We start from the raw sequence: 14,658 nt of genomic DNA on the forward strand, positions 1-14,658 counted from the left end.
AATGTGTCATCTATGACGTCACCCGAAGCGGTTACCTAAGCGTGACCTCCACGCACTAGCTTGGAGCCCAAGTTAACCTAGGTCTATAAATACAAAGGGATACTTATCTTTGAGAGGTATGCCATCTTTCCCTAACCTTAGACCTAAAAGCAACTCTCCTTACATCTAACTTGATCGTCGGAGGGTCACTAGGCTATTCCAGCCTTAGTGACTTGTTGCAGGTTCAGCGGCGGAGGAACAGAGCAGCGGAAGAGAAGTACTAGTTCAGGCCAAGGTCCCTCCTCCTAAATCGAACCCCTACAATTGGCGACTCCGCTGGGGACCTAGCCACCCTTTCAACTTTCACCTCCCCCCTTCTGCTCCGTTAAAACATCCAGAATCAAACATGGTGGAGATCGACGAGGCACATCACGGTGGTACCGCCCACGGGCTCGGTTCCCTCGTGGACCACAGCCTGGCTTCTGGCGGAGCGGCGGCCCATGGAAAGAACCACATATCCATCGGAGTTGGCGCCGGAGCGTCAGCTCCAGACGCAGGCCCATCCTCCGAGCTCCACTCCTACATCCGCCATCTCGAGCGCAAAATCGACGATCTCACGACGGTCGTAGACCGCGACAGACACGTCCGAGACGAGTTGGCGGAGATCAAACACCTCCTCATCTCCCCATCTCATTCCTCCGGGAGCCGCGGCGGAAGAACAAACCGTCGCACCCCCCCACGCAGTCACGAAGCCGGTCACCTGCTAGAGCACAGATCCCGCCCTTCAGTCAAGGATCGTCTTGAGTCACCAAGAGCGGTGGACACACGAGCCCCAAAAGAAACATCGCGCAGGGATCGTTCTCGCTCTCCTGTGCAACTTCGAAGGAGACCATCGGCCTTTGACAGACTCGGTGGTGGGAGTGTCTCTGCCGCCTCTACCCACTCCGTCCTTGTGGGCAGGACAGGCCGGGAATCTACCCCTAGCCTCACAAGGGCATCCAGGGGAGATGACGACCTTGTCGAGATCCAGACTAGAGGATACCGCGAGCGCCTGAAGGGCCCCCGAGCCAGAAGTCCCATCGTCTCGCACCTCGGCGGCGCAAACAGCAGGAGCCCGGTGACCGAGCGCCTCGAGGCTTCCGCTCGGGATAGCTACCGACATCATCGCCAGGAGCGTTTTCCCAGAAAATCGGTTAGTATCGATCCAAAGAGAAAAGAGCACGAACGATTGGACAAACTCGTCCCCAAGAAGCGTACAGCGACTGAGCGTCCAGACAGCCCCGACCGTTCGATCCGACCTCATCGCGATGTGCGACTTGCGCGACTCACGACCTCTCCCTTCACAAGAGAGATCGACTCGGTTACCCCCCCCAAAGGATTCTCCCAACCCAAGTTCGCCAAATATGACGGCAAGACCGAGGCGTACACTCATCTGGTCCAGTATAAAACCGTCATGTCTCTGTTTCTTCGGAATGAACCCTCGGACGACGCTTTCCTGTGCAAAGTGTTTCCAGCAAGCCTCGGAAACCTGGGCCTCACCTGGTTCAATCAACTCCCGGCTCGATCAATCTCCTCGTTCGACTCCCTCTGTGACGCCTTCATGGCACGGTTCGTAACGAGCAACAAGCACGAGAAGGAGATCGACTCCCTCTTAGCCCTCCGTAAGAGGAACGACGAAACGCTTCGACAATACGCCGGCCGTTATTGGGAGTTGTTCAATGAGATAGAAGGTTGCGACGGTGTCATCTCTGCCCGAGGATTCAAGCTCGGTCTCACATCACAGGACGAGCAAGTCTACGACGACCTCGCTCGCCATAAGCCGAACTCTATGAAGGACCTTATGACTCGAATCGAGGGTTGGTGTCAGCTCATCGAGTCCAAGGCAGAGAGGGGCATCGGGAAGCCTACAAGTTCAAAAGCGTTGAACACCTCGGTATCCATACCGGCCCCCGCACCTGTCTCAACACCGAAGAAACAGGTCAACACGATCAAGCAGTCGCCGAGGAGGGGGCCGAAGCCAAGTGACTTCAACGCCGAAAAGACCGTCTTCACCATTCCCATCTACCGGATCATTGATCAAGTAAAGGATCAGCCCTTTTTCTCCTTCCCCAATCAAAAGCTCGGAACCGAAAATGGGAAAATCAAGAATCCCATCGTTCGATGCAGCTACCATAGCGAGCAAGGTCACTTCACCACAGCATGCAAGCCCTTCAAGGCCTACTTGGAACAGCTTGTTGCTGGTGGCCACCTCAACAACTTCATCGATCACGAGAAGACGATGGCTCGGACACAGCGGACCGAATCCCATACCGAGGAAGAGGTACAGACAATCAACGTCATACACGGTCCCTTGAACCCCGAGGCCGCTCGCGTCATCCGGGCAGAGTTGAATGAAGCCTCCTCCTCCAAGCAGGTCATGTTAGTTGGCCCCGAACCGAAGCGCCCCAGAACCGACGACGGCTCCAAATGGACGATAACGTTTACCGAGAAGGATCTCGACCGCGTCCAGCTTCCCCACAACGACGCCCTCGTGGTCACGCTACGCATCGGAAATTTCTACGTCCGTCGCATCCTCGTAGACCAGGGTAGCTCGGCCGAAGTCATGTACTACTCTCTTTTCAAGGATCTGAAGATTCCCGAGACCGACCTCCGTCCTTCCGAAGTTCCCCTTATCGGCTTCAACGGAGCTCCTGTATGGCCCATCGGTATGATCACTCTTCCTGTCCGTTCCGGCTCCGTAACGCTTGAAATAGACTTTGTGGTGGTCGACGTCCCTGGCCCATACAACGCCATTGTCGGTCGAACGTGGCTGCATAGGCTTAAAGCGATTGCCTCCACTTATCACCAAGTGGTACGTTTCATTGGCACTAATGGGCACCAGGAAGACCTATACGGAGACCAGACCGCGGCCAAGCAGTGCTACGTCAACGCTGTCCGAAGCACCAAACAGACCCCCCGGGTGAATCTCATTGAAGCACCCGAAGCCCCAGTTTTGGAGGACGTCGGCAGATCCCTCGACGACAAAACCATTGAAGAGGTGGCCACAATCCCAATCACCGAGGACGGCTCCCGCTTCTTCCTTGTCAGTTCCTCACTTAGTGACACTGATCGGAATGAGACGGTAGCTTTTCTCAACCGAAACATTGAAGTGTTCGCCTGGACCCCCTATGAGATGCCGGGGCTCGACCCCTCTTTCATCTGCCACGAGCTCAACATCGACAAAGCCAAGCGACCGGTCGTACAGAAGGCACGAAGGTCCTCTCCTATTCACTCCGAGGCCGTCATTGAAGAAGTCAACCGACTCCTAAACGCTGGGGCAATCAGAGAGGTCCAGTACCCCAAATGGTTGGCTAACACCATCGTAGTCAAGAAGAAGAATGGCAAATGGCGTGTCTGCGTCGACTACTCCAACCTTAACGATGCTTGCCCGAAGGACTTCTTTCCTCTTCCCCGAATTGACCAGCTTGTCGACGTCACCTCCGGACACGAGCGACTCAGCTTTTTGGATGCGTACCGGGGCTACCACCAGATCGCCATGAGCGAAGGCGATATCGAGAACACCGCCTTCATTACCCCCCACGGGATCTTCGGTTACCTTGTCATGCCCTTCGGTTTAAAGAATGCCGGAGCAACCTTCCAGCGAATGATAACCAAGATGTTCGAGCAATTACTGGGCGACACTATGCTGGCATACATTGACGACATGGTGGTTAAAAGTCTTCGCGCCGGTGATCATCTAACTCACCTCGCCGAAGTCTTTGAGATACTCAAGCGCCACAAACTCCGCCTCAATGCCGAGAAATGCGTCTTCGGCGTCAGCTCCGGCAAATTTCTTGGCCATCTCGTCTCCCGGCGCGGTACTGAGGCCGATCCTTCCCAAATTCGAGCAATTGATCAGCTCTCGGCTCCCCACAACAAGCGCGATGTTCAGCGTCTAACCGGGATGGCTGCTGCTCTGAATCGGTTTATAAGTCGCTCCTCGGACAAATGTCAGCCATTTTTCGCTCTACTAAAGGGCAGCCGACGAAGCTTCAACTAGACAGAAGAATGTGACCGAGCCCTCCAGCGACTAAAGGAGTATCTTTCCATGGCTCCACTCCTCGTCACTCCAAGGGACCAGGAAGACTTGTTTCTCTATCTTGCTGTCTCCCCGCACGCCGTAAGCTCGGTGCTCGTCCGACAGGAGGGTCGGGAGCACCAGCCAATCTACTACTCCAGCAAAACCATGACTCCCGCCGAGACGCGCTACCTCCCCCTGGAGAAGCTCGTGCTCGCCCTAATCTCAGCCTCCCGAAAGCTTGCCCCGTACTTCCAGTCCCATCGCATCATCATCCTGACCGAGTTCCCCCTCAAATCTCTTCTCCGGAAGGCCGATCTCTCCAACCGAATTTCACAATGGGCCGTTGAGATTGCCAATTTCGAAATCCACTTCCAGCCTCGGACAGCAATAAAGGCTCAGGTGCTGGCTGACTTCATCGCAGAGCTTACACCGCCCAACGTATCTGCTTCGGCACCCCCACCGAGCACCGAAGCAGTACTCCAGGCCAACCCTAGCACAGCCTGGCAGCTCTTTTACGGAGATGTATGGAAAATGTACGTCGATGGCACATCCAATAGCCGAGACGCAGGTGCAGGCGTCGTTCTTCTCTCACCCTCCGGTGTCTTGCACGAAAGCTCCTTCTCCATCAATTTCCCAGCCTCTAACAACGAGGCCGAATATGAGGCGTTGATCTCCGGACTCAGGACTACCGAAGCCATTGGCATCGAGGAGCTCGTCGTTTACAGCGACTCCCAGTTGGTGGTTAACCAACTCTCTGAAGAATACGAAGCTCGGGATGACCGCATGCGTACCTACCTCAGCGCCGCAGTCGAGCTCATTCAACACTTTAAAGCAATCAGAGTCGAGCATATTTCAAGGGAACAGAACGCCCACGCCGACGCCCTGGCAGGGCTCGCTTCGGCATTCTCATGTACTGGGCACCGATCCATTTCCTTCAGTTCTATTGACAAGCCCAGTTTTGAGCTCGAAGACCTACAGAAGGAAGTACTCAACATAGAGCTCGGCCCAAGCTGGATGGATGAAATCGTCCTTTACCTGAGGGAGGACTCCCTGCCCACTGACAAAAAGGAGGCTCACCGACTCCGAAACAAAGCTGCTCTCTTCTGGCTCAATCCCAACGGCAAGCTTTACCGAAGATCATTCACCGGGCCGTACTTATTGGTTGCACACCCACATCAAGTTCCGGGCATTATCGAAGAGCTTCATGCCGGTGACAGCGGTTGTCACTCCGGTGGACGATCGCTCACCCACCGAGCCCTCACTCAGGGATATTGGTGGCCGACAATGAAGAAGGACTCTGAAGAGTTTGTCAAGCGTTGCAAAAAGTGCCAGATGTTCGCTTCCATTATCCATCAGCCGGCCCGGGACCTGAGCCCTCTCACCAGCCCCTGGCCCTTCTCCCAATGGGGCATGGATATCGTTGGAAAGCTCCCAGTCGCTCCGAGTGGATTCAAGTTCCTTTTAACCGCAACAGATTATTTCTCGAAATGGGTCGAGGCCGAGCCCCTGGTAACCATCGAAGAAACAGACGTCATCCGCTTTGTGTGGCGCAACATCATCTCACGCTTCGGTGTGCCGTTCGCCATAATTACTGACAATGGAGGGCAGTTTATAAGACAGAAGTACCGGGCTCTGCTTGACGAATACGGTATCAAATGGGACACGTCCACTCCGGCTTACCCCCAGGGCAACGGACAGGCTGAGGCGGCAAACAAAGCAATTTCATCCGGACTAAAGCGACAACTCAAGTCACGGCGAGGAAAGTGGGCCGAAGAGCTGCCCAGGGTACTCTGGGGCTACCGTACGACGCCTCGGCGATCAACCGGTCGCACACCTTTTTCCTTGGCATTCGAAATGGAGGCGGTCATCCAACTCCAAGTCGGACTCCCAACAATAAGAACAGAAAATTTTGATGAGTCGGTCAACAACACCACCATTGCTTCAGACCTCGATTTAGCCGAAGAAGAACGGGACAACGCAAGGATAAAGCTCGCTTCATACCAACAGGAGGTTGCAAAGGGTTACAACCGAAGCGTGCGCCTCCGGTCGTTTAAGCCTGACGATCTCGTTTGGAAAAAGGTGGTGGAGAAGTCCAAAAAGCGAAAGCTAATGCCCAATTGGGAGGGTCCTTACCGAGTTCTCAAGCACCTCGGATCGGGTAACTACAAATTGGAGAAGCTGGATGGTTCCCCCATTGCTAAGTCATGGAATGCAAACAATCTGAAAAAGTTCTACGGATAGTGCTCGGTTACCGAAGCCCGTTTGATCTTTATTACGTTGCGTTTTCTTTTGAAAGTTTTTGAAGGCAATCAGCTTATGTATTGACAATACTCCAAGTTTTAATGAAAACCCCCTCTTTGGCATCATTCGTACACTGATTGTTTAAATTACTTATACTTGGTCTGTTCTTACCCGGACCACTTTATCCCGACTTCAGGGATATTGTTCTCCCATAGGTGATACCCTCAGGACAAATATCCCACCAAGTCGCCCAGGCCTCTTCGGTCGTCTGGATTTCTGGTCACTCGCTGTAAGGACACTCGACCTTTCTCTCCGAGCCCCTTATACCGACCCACCAGAAATTTCAACTGTTCGGATTCGCTGCGTCACGAACCTATGGCAGAAGCCATACCCCTTCGTGACCCCCGCCTACGTCCCTAACAGTTAAAACCATCTCGCGTCTGCCCGATAGGCTCATTTCTATTAACAAGCAGCGGCGTTCAAATCAAATATTCATTAAACGGTTGCTTCTGATTCGATCCCTACCGACCCTCCTACTAGCAGGGGCTTCGGATCAAATCACTTTTTCTTGATTAAACATCTGTTTTATGCTTGGTAAATAGATTCGGTTAATGCTTCGGTTTATACTTGCTTCTGCAATCTTTTCAAAGTATCACCGAAGCAGGGGCATCTTAACCCAATGAGCAAACCAATCGTACAAGCATTTCAAAGATTTTAACATTCAAGAAAACAAAGCATCATAAAGTTTCAGCAACAATCCATGGGCAGAAAAAGTCACTGCTTCATCAAATATTTACAAACTCTGGAACAGCAAACTCCCAATGTTCGGAGCCGTCCAGTCAAAAGTTACAGAATTCAAAGACAAAAGTAAAAGAAGACACTATCCTAAGAGTGAGCTGGGTGGTCGAGCCGGACCTCGGACCCCGGGGCATTTGGATCAGCTTGGTTCCCAGGACCTTGGTCCTCAGACGCCGGCTCCACCACTTCCTCCTTTTCTGGAAGGACGAGCTCCTCGGGAGGCGCCTCGGGGAGGGTTCGGAGATCAGAGTCTTCGGGGAGGCCGAGCCTCTTCACCAAGGCTTCATGGCCATACCGAAGGCCGTCCAAGAAACGGTCCCGATGCAACTCCGCCTCAATCTCCCGAACTTGTTTTTTGTACTCTACTCCGGCTGCATCCCAGCCTTCATCGTAGCCTCCCTTCCTCGCGAAGTCAACCTCTGTGGTCCTGGTGACTCGCATTGTGTTGGCATCCTCCTCGGCCTTGGCGGCTCTGGCCTCTGCCTCCACTCTCTCCCTGTCGCACCTTCGGAAGTCCGCCAGGTAGAGCTCGCAAGTCTCCCGAGCCAATTTGAGGTCCTCCTCCTTCCGAGCCAGCTCCCGGGCAAGCTTATCAGTCTTCTCTTCCTGCTTTTTGCATCGGTCATTGATGGCCAATGCCCGAGCTCCAGCCTGCAAACAGAAAAATACAAGAAATTCAATAAAATGCAAACTTTCAGACCGAATAAAATGGGACGCAGACCATTAACTTACATTGAAGAGGGCCTGAGCTATCTCGGCCGTAATGTCCTCGGTCAAGCCGGTGACAGCCCGGGCGTCCCTAGGAAGAATGCTTCCTTGGAGCATCCCGAAGGCCACGCCGAGGTTTTTAACACTGTCGGCATGGTGGATCGGGCGGCCAGCAAAGTGGCGGAACTCCGGAGCCCAGGGGAGTTCCCTCGGGTTGACCCAAGTGCCCTCCTCCGCTCCTCCGGTCCCCCCTCCAGCCTCCTCCCGCTCCTCCTCGATCAGGATCGTCTCCTGACCTCCACCGTCTCCGTCTCCCCCCTCCCGCCGAGTCCTCTTCTCCGGAGGCTCCTGCGGCGAGACTGGGGTTGGTCCTGAAGTCCCGGCACCAGGAGTACCGGGGACTGTCCCCGGGCCCCTGCCAGCAGGCCTTCGGCGCCTCAGGTTCAGCACCTCTCGAGTTCCCGTGCCCGCCATCTCCGCGCTTAAACCGGTCCTCGCCGGCGTCTCTCGGTTGATTTTCTCTCGTATAACCCCGCGAGGCGCGGATGTGCTGCCTTCGGTTTCGTCCTCTCCTCCTGCCCACCTTTCCCCCCTTCCTGCTCCTCTTCTGGATCTCCCTCCTCGGCCCCGTCCTCGGCCTGCCCGCGGTACCCTTTGCTGCCTCGGCTTCTTCTTAAGAAAGCTCGTGTAGGTTGGGACGTACCCGAGCAGCTCAGGAGCGTACCGACTGGAGATCGGTATGGCGAAAGCCACTGTAATTCGGGCTCGGTCAGCTTTCTCCCGAAGCTGCTGAACGATTCCCTCGGCTGCAAGGCAAAATCAAAACAAAGGATTACTACAAAGTACGCAGGGCATAACGAAAGCAAACAAAACTTCTACCGAAGAATAAATTCTACCGACCAGGAGCCCCGGTCCCAAATTGCACCCTGGTAGTCGTATCGGCATTCTCCCCGGGTCCGAACATGAAGTTGCCGGTTACCGAGAGGTAAATGTTTGCCCACTCCTCGGAGTCAGGGAGATGATCGACAAGGAAAGAATCGTATCCCGTCCGGCAAGAGAGGTAGTACCGGTTGCTCTCCCGGTTGACTCCTAGGAGGTATACTCCGAAGAGCTCCTCGACCCCAAAAGTCAGATTGAACTGCCTCCTCAGCTCAATGATGCTTGTGATGATGCGGTAGGAGTTTACTGTAAGCTGGGAAGAGGTAAGGGAAACGGTTCGCAAGACTCGTCGGACAAATTGGTGGAGGGGGAATCTGATCCCTCCCTCGGTGATTGCCATTAAGGGAAAGATCAGCTCCCCCGGTCGGTGAGGAAGTGTCTTCGGGTTGTTGTCAGGAAGCAGCCGGACCTCCACGTCCGGAGGGATGCTGTAAACCCTTCTGAACTCAGCAAGGGCAGCCGGTGTCCCGTTGAAGTATTGGTTCAAGTAAGGGCATGGCCTCATCGGCCTCCTTCGTCCCCGAACTTCCTCTGGGGCATCGGCGAATGGGCCCGGTCCACGGCCAGAAGTGCTTGGGATTTCCATCTCCCAAGATGCAAGGGCAGTAACTGGACGCGAAGTTCTAGGGTGGTCCGAGGGCTCAATGACGTCCAGCGGTATTCGGTAGACGGCCTGGGCACGACACTCCTCAAAAATCTCCTCAAGATCGGCTGAAAGGGAGCTACTGGTACTGTCCGAGGAGACTTCAATGACCATTCGCCCCTACCTAGCAAGAAAAGACGTGCAAAAACCAGTTAGCTATATGCTCAGGGAAAAGCAACATGACCTAGCAAGCATGGGGCGAAATGGTCATCGCTCCTCGGTAGGTTCCTAGGCGTCTCTCCCCGAGAAAGGTGCCTGAGGCCGGTGGTCGTTTCTATGGTCTCAGGTTGAAGATTGGCCTCGGGAAGAATACGGGCCTCGGGTTGAATCTGGAGCTCGGGAAAACTAAGAACAGCACAGGAAACGCCCAGCGCCGCCGCGGGAAGAACGATGGCGAGCGGCGGAACAGTCCCAACGCTTGAGAAATGGGGATTGGAATGAAGAAAACTTGAGGAAAATGATCAAAACGCGAAAACTAGCGACTGAAGATCGTCATACCTGAGTTTCGTGACGAGATCCGCGTCCAAAAACGCTCAAAATCTCGATCAAATGCTGGGAACAAACGGCGGCGGCGGTTCGACTTCAGAAGCAGCGAGAGCGTAGCCGTCTTCCCTCTGCCTTCCCTATTTATAACAAGAGAGATGGAGTTAGGCGCGAGAAACGAAGCGTCGTGCACCGAGCCGTCAAATCTTCGACGCGTGTCGCCATCGGACGGCTAGTATCAAGGACTCTGCACCGAGGACAGGCGCCGGATATTCAGACCTTAGGCATGTTGACGCGTGTCACCGAAGCGACGTTTCGTACCAATCAACTGACATGGCACGTGCCGAGGCAGCCTTTTGATTCTGAGACCTCGGCAACAGCTGACACGTGGCTCTTCTCTGGCGCGGGTTGAACGGAATCTACGGAAGCAATTTCACTCTTCGGTTATTCTCTAAAAAGATCAAGGCCTGGTATCTCATACGATGGGGTCAAGACCCTGAAGCAGAGGTGCGAAGCTCCAGGGACTTGAGGGGCTATTGTGGAGGCTTCGGTCATGGTCTCGGTATCTAACCGGATCACCATCAACCGAGGCCTCATATTAACACGGGCCTGTGTATACCTTTCTGTTTACTCGCTCGACGTCAGGTCTCCTGTTGACACTTCGGTTAATTACCGAGGTGTGCATTCCGTTTGGGTCTCTTGGCAGAATGCAGCATAGCAGGAGGGGACCATGAGCAACACGTGGCGAAAAGGATCATCTGGGCCAGGCCTGCCCATGTGCTCCGTAACCGTCTTATCCAATGCGTCATCTATGACGTCACCCGAAGCGGTTACCTAAGCGTGACCTCCACGCACTAGCTTGGAGCCCAAGTTAACCTAGGTCTATAAATACAAAGGGATACTCATCTTTGAGAGGTATGCCATCTTTCCCTAACCTTAGACCTAAAAGCAACTCTCCTTACATCTAACTTGATCGTCGGAGGGTCACTAGGCAATTCCAGCCTTAGTGACTTGTTGCAGGTTCAGCAGCGGAGGAACAGAGCAGCGGAAGAGAAGTACTAGTTCAGGCCAAGGTCCATCCTCCTAAATCGAACCCCTACACACACACACACACACTCTCTCTCTCTCTTTCTCTCTCTCTCTCTCGCGTCTCTATTTTCTCTCTGTTACGGCGTCTCTCTTCTCTCTGCTCTCCCTCTCTCGTCTGCCTCTCATCTTTCTCACTTGGAAGTTGAAAGTTGGAACACTGATTATGGTTTGAAGAAAAAAACAAAAAAAAAACGCCAAATTGCTTGGCACCACCTAGGCGGCTTCACATATGGAGGTGGGTCTCCGCTCGACTACCGCCAAGTGCCATTTAGAACACTGCCTCCAACATTACCCGCCTACCAATTCGGAAAACATTCACGGTACCGACACATCTAAGATGATATGTTGTCAATTTAAAATGGCCTACTAACCAACCAACCAACCTAGCCCACATTTCAGTTCTTTAAATCTATCTAGATTGCCAAAACAACCAAATGGAACAATAAGAGATCGGACTCTCCGGTCAAAGGTTTGGACCAGAGGAGACAGCCTAAATCTGAACCACATTGACTATCATTGGTAAGAGACTATCAATGGTAAGAGTCTCTCGGGAAATCCAATGGTCCACATTTGAACTATCTCCTCTCGTCCAGAGGATCCAATTCCGAACAATAATTGGATTCGTAGGGTCTGCCACGTAGCTGGAGTAGTTTAGTTTGAAATTGAATTACCCAGCTAGCGTACAATGCAAGGCAATATGGTTCAAATCTCAAAATCTCAAACTTTTTTTGATAGGCCTCTCAAACTACCAATTACAAGGCCCAGATAATCAAAACAACTTTCTAGCACTTTTAAATTTTCTTCAACTATCTCATCAACTAAACTGGCCCCGTTATCTCAGAAACTAACAACTGGGTTTTTTGTACAAGGGTTCCATCAGATTACTACCTGGTGACACGATCGAATTTGTCACGACCTCGATTTTCAACATAAATATTAATAACTTTGGATAATTGAAATTCTTGCGATAATACAAATAATACCCCAAAAGACATTACAATTTCCAAGTTTAGATAAACCTGATTAATAGTTACAACATCCCAAAAATAAATGGTATAGTGCAATACTATTTATTTTACAAACATATAGATGGCTCCTAAAAATAGCCTTTAAAACAAAGACGCCAGTAATGCACTTCATCTCGCTGCCCATGTGTTGTACCTGAAATGATAATAGGTTTGAGCAAACACGCGCCCAATAGAGAATTCTATGCTCAAACTATATGGAAATGTGATGTATCATGCACCATGAATGAGTGAGTATAGACAGATACGCCCAAAGTATGAATGATTACCAACGAGCTGCACGCTTTGATCAAAGGATTCTAGACTTCACTGGAACGTCACTAACCGTTTACTCCTCAGACTAGATACATCAATGAACTCACGTCCATCCACCTTAGTCTATAACCAATTCTAAATCATTTTATTATTCTTCGTACGATACTACAATCTTTCTCGTGTCTATAGTCATCATCATCAAATCCTTTCATTAAAAAATCTTTCCTTTTAATCAGATATTTCCCATCAATAATCACTAGGGTCACCTCGGGTCTATTTCCCTCGAGCGTAGGGTCACCCCGAGTCTATTCCCTCAATAATAATAATCACTTGGGTCACTTCGGGTCTATTTCTATTTCCCTCAAGCATAGGGTCACCCCGAGTCTATCCCTCAATAATAGTAATCACTTGGGTCACCTTGGGTCTATTTCCCTCAAGCGTAGGGTCACCCCGAGTCTATTCCCTCAATAATAGTAATCACTTGGGTCACCTCGGGTCTATTTTCCTCGAGCGTAGGGTCACCCCGAGTCTATTCCCTCAATAACGACCACTTGGGTCACCTTTCACACTTTTCATAATCGTCATCATTTCATAATCAACTTCATCATCAATCTATCGGTTGTACCACAAAACTTTAATCAACCCTTACATAACTCCACAAATGTGCATGTTCATGCCTTTTCATTAGTTTACATATCCGCATCCTACATAACGTACTAAACCCATATATATTTTACAATAGTCTATCCATTTGTTACTACGCTTGAACCTCATAGGGCGAGTATCAAAAGAATTGAAAGATTCGACGAGTCATGAGGACATAAGTTATTATATCATCTTAACATCATTTGGACCACAAGACACACTCACATCTACCCCTTACATTCCCCATGTATGTCACCATACTCTAAGTAACCTATCAACCCATAGTAACTATATGACGTACAACCCGCCTGTATTGATACTTAAACCTTAAATAACGAACGTCATTGGGAACTAATAGTTCAACGAATCAAAAGGACAAGAGGTCCTGCTAGACATGCTCACGTCTACCCATAATACTCACTACGGCACCTTAGATAGCCTACGGTACTCTGAACTAGCTTTACGGTACATTTCTCATTTACAACAAACCTAAGATGACACTTAACTATTATTTAGAGAGTGGAAACAATCAACGAATCATCAAAGGACGAGTAACCAAGCTTAGAGATGATTTAAAGGTGTTTTAAATGTGTTAGAAGTGATCGAAGGTCAAAAGGATGAAGTTTAGAATAAAGCTGAAAATTTGCCCCTAAGCTAAAGGTATCGATACCTAGCAAAACGGTATCGATACCATTTGACCAAGAAGCATCCCAGATGCAAGGGTATCGATACCTAGGACAAATGGTATCGATAACAAGTGATTTTCTGGGTTTTGGAACACAAAAGTATCGATACCAATGCCAAATGATATCGATACCAGCTCAATTCGAGCAGATTTTCTGCAAATTTTTGAAACTATTCCCAACAATCAAATCAACAATTTCAAGCACGATCATTGCACAAACTCAACTCATAGGCATATAGAAAGAGCAAGAAATCCCTACCTCGAAGTCGGAGAGCAAACACGCAAAGAGATCGGGCCACGTGAACCCTTAAACTCAAACTTTAAAATACGCCCACAATACTCCTCTCCGAGCTGAACCGGACAAGCTACAAGCTCAATAGCGTGTGAGGAAGGTGGAATGGAGGTTGGTTTAAGTGGGTTTTGGTTGGAAGCAAAAGGGAGAGAGAGAGGGGTAGGAGAGATGGAGAGAGAATGGAGTTGGGATTTTAATCCCCTACTCCTACACACTCCTATTTATATACTCACACACACACACACAACTCACACTTGCACTCCCTCCACTAACAATCCTTTCATATTAACCCCAAATCAAACAAACTCAACAATTTCCACATTTTCCTTCAATTTCTAGTATTAATAAACCTTTAAATAATTTCAGAAATTTCGGGTCCTTACAGAATTCCCATCACTGCTGCTACTGATCTTCCCGTTCTGCTCAGCTAAGTTAGAGGCGAGGTTCGAACCCACTGCCATGTTCGCAGCTGTTCTTTGGCGATTTGGCTTCGATAGTTGAATAGTCTAGAGAGAGAGAAAGAGATTCGACAGGAATTTGAACTGTTAGAGCATCTCCAACAGCGGAAGTTGTTGGAGAATCCCGCTTATTACTTGAGAAGAAACCTAAATTCCACTCCCAATAGCCTCGCTCTAAGCTCGCGAGTGTGAAGGGATGTTACTGTAGCTCGCTTGGTCTAGTGAGGTTTTGTAGCTCGCTTGCTCTGAGTTCATCTCTCTCCCCTCCCTCTCTCTCTCTCTCTCAGGAAGGTAACCGGAATTGTTGTGGAAGGCATGATTGTGTCGTCAATCTGTTTCAGTGGATTCCGGAATTAAA

The sequence above is a fragment of the Rhododendron vialii genome, chromosome 12a (genome assembly GCF_030253575.1).
Source record: "Rhododendron vialii isolate Sample 1 chromosome 12a, ASM3025357v1".
NCBI lineage: Eukaryota > Viridiplantae > Streptophyta > Magnoliopsida > Ericales > Ericaceae > Rhododendron > Rhododendron vialii.